Source organism: Zalophus californianus, chromosome 1, assembly GCF_009762305.2.
Source record: "Zalophus californianus isolate mZalCal1 chromosome 1, mZalCal1.pri.v2, whole genome shotgun sequence".
Lineage (NCBI taxonomy): Eukaryota > Metazoa > Chordata > Mammalia > Carnivora > Otariidae > Zalophus > Zalophus californianus.
Genome location: NC_045595.1, coordinates 78,797,903 through 78,807,688, shown reverse-complemented (window position 1 = coordinate 78,807,688; position 9,786 = coordinate 78,797,903). Strand labels below are relative to the sequence as shown.

General features: G+C 40.3%; 1 long non-coding RNA gene across 1 annotated transcript; it reads right to left on the bottom strand.

Annotated features, from left to right (window-relative positions):
- Positions 1-2,092: 2,092 nt before the first annotated feature.
- Positions 2,093-6,083, bottom strand: LOC113918416. Its single transcript, XR_003518554.1, has 3 exons — positions 6,010-6,083; positions 2,534-2,671; positions 2,093-2,262 (listed from the first exon to the last, which is right to left on the bottom strand). It is a non-coding gene; the product is annotated as an uncharacterized LOC113918416 (long non-coding RNA).
- Between the last annotated feature and the right edge of the window lie 3,703 nt (positions 6,084-9,786).

Here is a 9,786-nt window from a genome sequence, read left to right as displayed (position 1 = left end):
CTGTCGGGGCGCCTGGGTGGCTCAGTCAGTTAAGTGCCTGCTGTTGGCTCAGGTCATGATCCTGGAGTCCTGGGATCAAGCCCTGCGTTGGGCTCCCTGCTCAGCGGGGAGTCTGTGTCTTCCCCTGCCCGTGCTCTGTCTCTCTCAAATGAATAAGTAAAATCTTTAAAAAAAATAGTAAGTATGCCCTGGTATCTTGTGATTTTAATTTGCATTTTTCTAATGCCTAATGATGTCTATTTGTCTTCTGCATATCGATACTCTTGTTAAAATGTCTGCTAAGTGATTTGCTCATTAATTTTTTCCACTTTTTTAAAAAAAGATTGTTTTTAAGTAGTCTTTACACCCACCATGGGGCTCAAACTTATAACCCCAAGATCAAGAGTCACATACTCTACTGACTGAGCCAGCCAGGTGTTCCAGTGATTTGCTCAGCAAATTTGGGTTGTTTGGTTTCTTATGGTTGATTTCTGAGGGTTTTTATATATTCTGGATATAAATCATTTGTTGGACATATGATTTGCAAATATTTTTTCCCACTGTGAATCTTGTCTGTTCCTTGCTATTTTAACACTGTTCATGGTTTGTTTGCATATAAGAGTTTTGAACTCTTTTAGACAGATTTGTCAGTCTGTTTTTTTATAGCTCCTATCGTTAATGTATTGCTTAAGGAGGATTATTAAAGTTACACATGTCTTCCTTTCTACTACTGGAAAAGTAATATTAAAAATCTTCAATATGCCTATTAAATTCTACATTTTTCCTACCAAATATGTGCTCTTTTCTCTCAAAAACTGAAACAATTTAATATGTCTTTACTTCTTTTCCTTCTCTCCTTTCCTCACAATCTTTCATGTTCTGAGGTAACTCGACTACTGTTATCCTGCATCATCTTTTAGGTTCATTTTTTGTTCTTGCTTTTCTTTTCCTTTAGGCATGTTGTCTGGACATTTTTTTCCAGAGAGTTCATAGGTTACAAACTTTCTGAGTTCTTGAATATACAAAATATTTTCTGCTCATTCTTTTTTTTTTTTTTTAAGATTTTATTTATTTATTTGACAGAGAGAGACACAGGGAGAGAGGGAACACAAGCAGGGGGAGTGGGAGAGGGAGAAGCAGGCTTCCCGAGGAGCAGGGAGCCCGATGTGGGGCTCGATCCCAGGACCCTGGGATCATGACCTGAGCTGAAGGCAGATGCTTAATGACCGAGCCACCCAGGCTCCCCATTTTCTGCTCATTCTTAAAAGACTAGCTAATAATTACAGGTCAAACATAATTTCAAAATATTGTTCTATTGTTTTTCCACACCAAGGATTACAGTGAGGAATGCAATGTCATCTAATTGATATGTATTTACTTATCTATTTATTTTCTTTGAAAGTTTTAGGATTTTCTTTTTATCTTTGGTTTCCTGAAATGTCACTGCAATGTTCTAGGTATTGGTCTTTAAGTTTTTGTTTTTGTCTTTTTTTTAATTTCCCTTCTTGACACTTTGTGTGCCCTTTCAAAAAAAACCCATATATTCTTGGAAACCTTATTCTGTTTATTTCTTGAAGTTACTTCTCTTTCTAATTCAGTCTTTTTCTTTTTTTTAGAGATTTATTTATTTATTTGAGAGAGCGAGAATGAGAGAGTGAGAGTACATGAGGGGGGGGAGGGTTAGAGGGAGAAGCAGGCTCCTCGCTGAGCAGGGAGCCCGATGCGGGACTCGATCCAGGGACTCCAGGATCATGACCTGAGCTGAAGGCAGTTGCTTAACCAACTGAGACACCCAGGCGCCCCTAATTCAGTCTTTTTCTATCTGCAACTTCTGTTAGATGGGTATCGATTTGTGTGTTGCTTCTGAAATCCCCAGTTGTGTAATTTTTGCATATAAAAATGGAACCTAGGTCTCTTACGCCAATAAAACCTATAGGCAAGAGGCTATAGGGAATTAGTGTGGGTGTGTTTATAAATTAGCTGGGCTAATGGAATAAATAAAAGGAAAGTTTTGATAATTATTTTGACAACATAGACAGTGTTAAGGTAACTGTCTAATACTGGGGCTCTGACACTTGTTAATTAATATAACTACTTAGATTATCTTCCTTAGTAAATTTAATTTTTATAGAAATTGACACCAAAAGACTTTTTTGGAGGATAGGGTAGAGTTGATGTGGAAGTCTGTTTAGAGTTCTTAATTTTATGTTTTTCTTTTTTCTTCTCTCCTCTCCTCTCCTCTTCTCTTCTCTTCCGTGATTCCTCCTCTCTCTGGTTGTCAATCTGTGAATGATGAGATTACAGCACCCCAACATTCTAAAACTTATGAGACTAACCCACAGTACACTCTAGAAGGGGGGTAGTGAACACTATTAAACAGGAACATAATGATTGCATGCAAAAAGGGATGTCGTGAAGGTGGCAAGCGCATGGCTGATAGTGATTGGTCAGGGTTCTTCTGCTAGAAAAGCATTCTAATTTTCTTTTCCTGTCTCTTCACTTATATAGGTTAAATTCAGAAATGGGGGCGGGAGACCTGGGCTGTTGTACTAACCTCCAATCTATCCTGCTGGCTTGTCTTCTCTGCTCATGGGCTCTCATCACTGTGCTCATCTTGTCCACCTGGTTTACTCCTCATTTTGTGTTGCTTCCCACTTCCAAGCTCCTTGATGGTGAAGCCTGGGCGCTTGCTCTGTAACATGTATAGGAGAAATGAATAAATAAATGAGGAGAGGAGAGGATTTTTCGGCTAATACCCTACCTCAGGGGTTCTTGGTCTGAGGACACATTAAAGGCACAACCTTTGGATGTTTTCAGTCATACCCAGGTCAGGACTCCAGCCCAGACCAATGACTCAGGAACTGGGTCGGGCTAGGGCATCTGTAGGTTTGAAATGCTCTTCAGGTGATTCTAATATGCACATCTGATTGGAAACAGCTGCCCCAGATTAGTGGGGTCTCAAATTTGATTTTGCATTATAATCAGCTGGTAGGGGACGTCTGGGTGGCTCAGTTGGTTAGGCAGCCCACCCTTGATTTGGGCTTCAGTCATGGTCTCAGGATCCTGAGCCCCAGATCAGTTTAGGCACTCAGCAGGGAGTCTGCTTAAGATTCTCTCCCAATGCCTGCACCCCCCCCCCCCAAAAATCACCTGGTAGGTTTGTTAAAACACAGATTTTTGGGCCCCATTCCCTGAGTTTCTGATTCAGTAGGCCTGAGGTAGGGCCCAGGAATTAGGTTTCTGACCGGTTCTCAGGTGATGCTGATATTGCTGGTCTGGGGCCCACACTTTGAAAACCATTGCCTAAGATTTTTTAATAGCTATGATGAAAAGTTCTGTATTAACAGTACTCAGTGGTTAGCTGCACATAAAATCAAAATACTGATGCCGGGGTCTTACTCTCTAATCACAACCGGAGCTCTACGGGAAGAGCGACGGCATCTTTTGTTTGTAAAATTTCCCCAGGTGATTAAGTACAGTGAGGTTTTAGAAATGCTACTCTAGACCTTTGCTACTCAGAGTGTGGTCCTTAGATCAGCACCATCATCACTTGGAAGCTTGTTAGGAATGCAGAATCTCAGTCCTTCCCTTAGAACTACTAAATCTGCATTTTAAAAAGAGATGTGTAGACACATTAAAGTTTAAGAAGCACTACTCTAGAGAACTGTTCATCTTCGATGCTCATAGAATAATTTGTTTCTTATCTCTGATGCTGGGTGCAAATTCCCTAAGGGTTGGCTTCTTGCCTAATTCATCCTCAATCCAGAGTACCTAGCATAGTGAGTTTTTTTATTTCGTTTTTGTTTTTTTCCATATGGAGCTGCTCAATAAATACTTTTGAATAAATGAATTTGGGTTGGAATTTAACACCCATTCTCATCTACAAAGTGGATACACACTTTCTTTCTTCTACTGGCTAGGCTTTTGGCCACCTCTCAGATAAGGATCCTCACACTGTCATATCACTTTAATTGCTCCGCAATTACTTAATACAGTATTAAGAAAAATTTCATGGGCAGGAGTCATTTCAGACATTCCTGAAGTTTCAAGAAAAAGCAATTTGGATGCTCCCACACAGACTCTACACATTGTGACCCAGAGGTTCACTGTGTGGGCCAAGACATTGATTTCCTCTGTTGTCACATAAACTAACATTCTTCTTGGAATTCCCACACCACAGTTATACACACTGAGTGGCTGCTTCCCTTAGAGTTTCAGGGGCACTGCTTTGATCACTTTTTCTGATAATGTGTAGAACTTGAAACAAATTTAAAGATACCCTATCACTTGGCACTGTTCATTCTCCTCATCATGAGATTTTTCACATTTAGAAAAATTTAAACCTTCTGGGAAATGGTCACATTGAACAACTTTAAGCATGACCAAATCTTGGGAGGTTTCTTCAAGTATAGTTGGTAGGCAGAATAATTCCCCAACCCGAAGTCCTAATTAGTCTAGGTCCTAATCCCCACCTGTCTGATCATGTGAATATGTTACTTAACATGGTAAAAGGGTCTTTGCAGATGTGATTAAAGACCTTAAAATGGGGAGATAATCCTGGATTATCCCAGTGAACTGAATGTGATCACATGAGTCTTTAAAAGAAGGGAACCTTCTGGCTACAAAGAACCAAAGAGACGGTGGTGTAAGGAGAACTTGACCATCCAAGAATGGGGAAAAGGGGCCATGAGCCAAGAAATGCAGGTGGTCTCTAGAAGCTAGAAAAGGCAAGGAAACACCTCCTTTCCTAGAGCCTCCAGAAAGGAATGTATACCTGTCCACACCTTGATTTTAGCCTGATAAGACCTGTGTTAGGCTTTTGACCCACAGAACTGTATGGTAACAAATTTGTGTTGTTTAAGCTACCAAATTCATGGTGACTTGTTACAGCAGGAATAGGAAACTAGTACAGAAAGCAAGACACTTTTTTGTTTCTAGGTATGTTTGGAGGTACAGACAGGTTAAACGCATCCAATAGTCTGTTTTTTTACATTCCCCTGTGTCATCTAAATCTTCCTAGTTATCAGAAAATACTTTTATCTTTTGGCCTAAACTCTTTCTAAAATTCTTTCCTTCCCCTTCCCTGATGTGAAGTTCAGAGAATCTGGTGTTGGGATGGAAAGGTGATGAATATGGCAAGTAGTATTAGGATTTGAAGAATATAGATGTGGTCCCATGTCCCCAAACACCTACCGCCACCCCAGGTCTCAAATTCCATTATGAGAGACCCATGGTTTGCATCTTCTTCAGTTTTCATGTGTTTCCCCCTATTACAAGCACTTATATCTCCGGAGAAGTAAACCTTTCCCTGAGAATATGATTACTTTACCAGTACATGTGGGAGAGATACAAGATAGATTATATGGGAAAAGAGAAGAGAGGTAAAGGAGCAACCTCACTATCATCACAATTATGTCAAGAGCTCTTTACCTAAAATAGTTTAATTAATTAATTAATTTAAAAAAAAAGATTATTTATTTATTTATTTGAGAGAGAGACAGAGTACACAAGGGGGGTGAGGTGCAGAGGGAGAAGCAGAATCCTTGCTGAGCAGGGAGCCTGATGTGGGGCTCAATCCCAGGACTCCAGGATCATGACCTGAGCCAAAGACAGATGCTTAACCGACTAAGCCACCCAGGCGCCCCAAGAAATTTAAATAAGATACTAAAGGGAACATGTTTTTGTGTGTATTTATTTAGTGCCTACTCTGTGCCATGTGCTTTATTTCATAGATCTCATTTAATCTTTCAACAACCCTGTGAAGTGTCAGGTGTGGGATTTTGTTTTATCCAGATTACAAGTTGGTAAAGTAATCTGTTAATGCTGAAACTGGATTTTCCAGTGAGTATTTGTCTGTTATTTATTTATTTATTTTTAATAAAGATTTTATTTTATTTTATTTTATTTGACAGACAGAGAGAGACAGCGAGAGAGGGAACACAAGCAGGGGGAGTGGGAGAGGGAGAAGCAGGCTTCCCGCCAAGCAGGGAGCCCAGTGCGGGGCTCGATCCCAGGACCGTGGGATTTTACCTGAGCCAAAGGCAGATGCTTAACGACTGAGCCACCCAGGCATCCCTTGTCTGTTATTTATGATGCTGGCAGATGAGACTCCTAAGTGAGAGACAAAGGATTTTATTACTCCTGTTGCAGCAAAGAGCATGAGTGCCAGCATTTTGTGCCAGATCCCAAGGTCCAACAGGGTAACCCAGTAGGAGCCCACATGGATAATATGCTCGCATTTGTTTTGTGCCATTGATGGGAAATCTACCACTTTTATAGCAAGTAATGAGTAATCATGCTCTTTGTTCTGGGGGGAGACATTACTTCATCCCTCAAGGTTGCCTGCTGCAAGTACAACCCTGAGAAATTGCTTGGGTAAAGAACAGCTGGGGCCTTGCATTCTTGGCATACCCTACATGCCAAGTGTGAGCACAAGAGACTCATGGAGAATTGTCTCTCCCAACACAAAATATGTATTATTATTCCCATCTCACAAACAAGAAATCTGAGGTGAAAGAAAGTTGGACAACTTGTCTACGGATACAAGAAGTAGTGAGGACAAGATTCAAAGTCATATCTATATTTGAAAGCCCATTGTCTTCCCACCATAAGCTGCTGTCCGCTAGAAAGGCTATATTAGAAAAATAATTACACCATAATGATATTCTAAAATCACGAATTAATAAGATAACAAAAGCAGGGGCACCTGGGTGGTTCTCTCCCTCTGCCCCCCCCACTTGTGTGCTCTCTCTTTCAAATAAATAAATCTTTATAAAAAGATAACAAAAGCAAACTTAATATTTAAAAAATTACCAGAAGGTAGTGGGATTTCTGCTGGACATGTAAATATATTTATTAATTCATTCTTTTACAAAAGTTACTAAAAACTTTCTATGTATCTTCTCTGTGGTAGGAATGGATGGAGAGCATGAAGAGAAAGCAGGAGATAAATGACGAAAAAGGAATATTCTGGTAAGTGAAATGCCTCAGTACCACTTGGCACAATACTGTTCTGCATTGCTGAACTCAAAACTTGAGACGGTGGAACTTTGACATCCAGAAAGGTTGCTTTTCCTGAACTCCTAATGACTTTAATTGAAAGTCACTTCTGTCTTCTTCTGGTGGCCTCTCTAGATCTTTTGTTTCATTGAAGAGTAACTTGGGGAGCATCTGTGGAAATTTATCATTGCATTAAACAAGAAGATACATTTGATTCAGAAACAATTTTCTTTTTAAAGTCCAAATGTTAAAAGACAAAATAAATTTTAATGTGATACATTAGAAGGATTTTTTCAATCTGAATTCAGTACTCATGCAAAAGGACAAACTCATTAAGTTCTCAAAAGTCTCCAAGGAAGATGATGATGTTCAAGTGCTAAATTGCAGCACTTCCATGTTTCTGATAAAAGCTGAGAATGTAAAAAATTTTTGATTCTTTGAATCACTTATCTAAACACATTATTATCATAAACAATTATGATTGTAGACCTTGGTGCAGAGAAATTCTCAGCTTTTGAAAAGCCTAGGGAAAATAATAAGTGTGAGCCTCTTCTACCTGCCCCATTCCTGTCTCTTCCATTGATCTCATCTTAGGATTTTATGTTCCTTTTGGAATAACTCCTAGACAGCTTTGTCTGGAATTAAGTCCACACTGAAAGGAAAAAAAAAGCAATTAATATGCTTGTGTATCTGTGCATATATAAAAATGTCCAAAAGCATGTTTATCTACTCAAATGTGAGCTGTGATCCTTTGGCTGTGGGATCACAGGCCATTGTTTGTATCCTCACCTGAGGTTGGGTTGCCTGCCATTGAGAAGGACTTTCCGCCTTTGCCTCTGGCTTTCCGTTTTGCGGTTTGCCTCACCCTGTGTTGTGTTCTTTGTTCTTGTAAACAGCATGTGCATGTGTCTTCCTTAGTGCTGACGGGGGAGTGTTTGAGGGTGAGAGAGGAAGGGAAAAGTGGGCATGTGAAAGTAACTGGGGGTACTAGCCTGGCCAGGAGACTTTCCCTTGTGCCTCTTAGGGTGTTTGAAGGAGTGGGGTTGTTATTCCTTTTGGCCTTTAGGCCTTTCTTTCTGTTAATTCATTTGACAATTATTTACTGCGTGATCTTATGTGCCAAGCACTTCCTAGGTCCTGGGAATCTAGCAGTAAACAAAGCAAATTTCCTTCTTCCATGGAATTTACATTCTAGAAGACAATTGAAAAATTAACAAAATAGAATATGTCCCATTATGAAAAATGATGGGAAGAAAAATAAACTGGGGTGAAGCAGATGGAGAGTGAGGGAAGATGAAGGTGAAGGAGCTATTTTCTATCAGTGAAGAGGGAAATCCTCTCTGATGAGGGGTTATTTGAATAGAGATGCAAGGAAGCAAGGGAAGGAGCTGCTATTCCAGGCAGAGGGAATAGCACACAAGGTCCTAAAGTGTGTATATCCTTTGGCTTTTCAAGGAGCAGAAGATAGGTCAATGTATCAGGGCAGAGTGAGTGTGCTGGGGAGTGTAGAAGAGGACTGAGGGGTATCCGGGCCCCAGGGTGTATATAGCCTTGCTGGCCACATTGTGGTGACCTGTAAATTTTACTTGAGTGACATAGGAAGCCACTGAGCAATTTTCAGTGGGAAAGTGACCCGATACGTTGTATTTTAGAAGAATCATTGCTATCATGTCTAATATAATTTATTTGAATACAGTAGACAGTGAGTTCCAACACTTAATGACCTCTTTTTCGTTAAGCGTTGAAGAAATAAATCATTAATATGTTATTTGGTATATTTAAGAATTACAGTCAGTGTTGCAATAGATTAGGAAGCGATGCTTTCTGGAGGAGAAAATAACCAGAGAGATTAAGGAAGCCATTTGTCCCTATCTAGCTGATGGACACAAATTTTAGTTCCCATATGCAGGTGTGTGAGAAATGTAACTATTTTCCTGTAAGTATACTCCTAGTATTCTCTCCATTATGGGTGTCACATAAGTTAGAGGGTTAGGTTACATCATAGCAATGATTCTCCAAGTGTGGTCCGAAGAGCAGTGATATCAATATCACCTGAGAACTTGTTAGAAATGTAGATTCTTAGTCCCCGTCCCGGACTTGCTGAACCCAAATCTGTATGCTAGCAAGCTCTCTGAGGGAACTCTAATGCACATTAAAATTTGAGAATAACCCTATCATGGTGTCACATCATGGGTGGGGCACCTGGTCTGTGTTGCCATCAGTCTATAAGGGCATCACTGAGACCTCTAGCGTTCTGTTGTAGATCCATGTGGGGCCCAGCCTTTGTCCCTCATTTCTGACTCCAAGATCTTTCCAATCAAGTTCTTCTTCTTTCTCAGCTAATTTCTGTCCATTCTTAGCTACCCTATCTATAAGGATTCTACTGCGGCTGTATCACATGGAGCTATGGGAATTTTTTTGGTGTTACTGAAACTCAGGCTACTTAGGGGCCTCTCTCAGCTTCACAAAATTATCTGCCACTTCCTTGTTACTTTGTGGTTTGGGGAACTGGTCCCCATGTGTCCATTTTTCTTAGGGGATCCTGGTGTTTTCATAGTCTTAGCCTAAGAAAGGGAGCCTAAGTTCTCTCTGTTCTCAGATTGCCCCAAACTTAACTGAAGTTTCTGTTCCTACAGTGGGCTCCTAGATGCTAGGACAGCTTCAGGATTTCTTCTCAGGACCCATCAGCATCTGAACTCATTTCACTTGCCATCTCTCCTTAGTAATTGAGGCAATGCTTTCTAGGTTCAGGCAGGAAAATTTGCCTTGCTTTAGAAATAACTCTCCTATAGCACAGGCCATCCATCA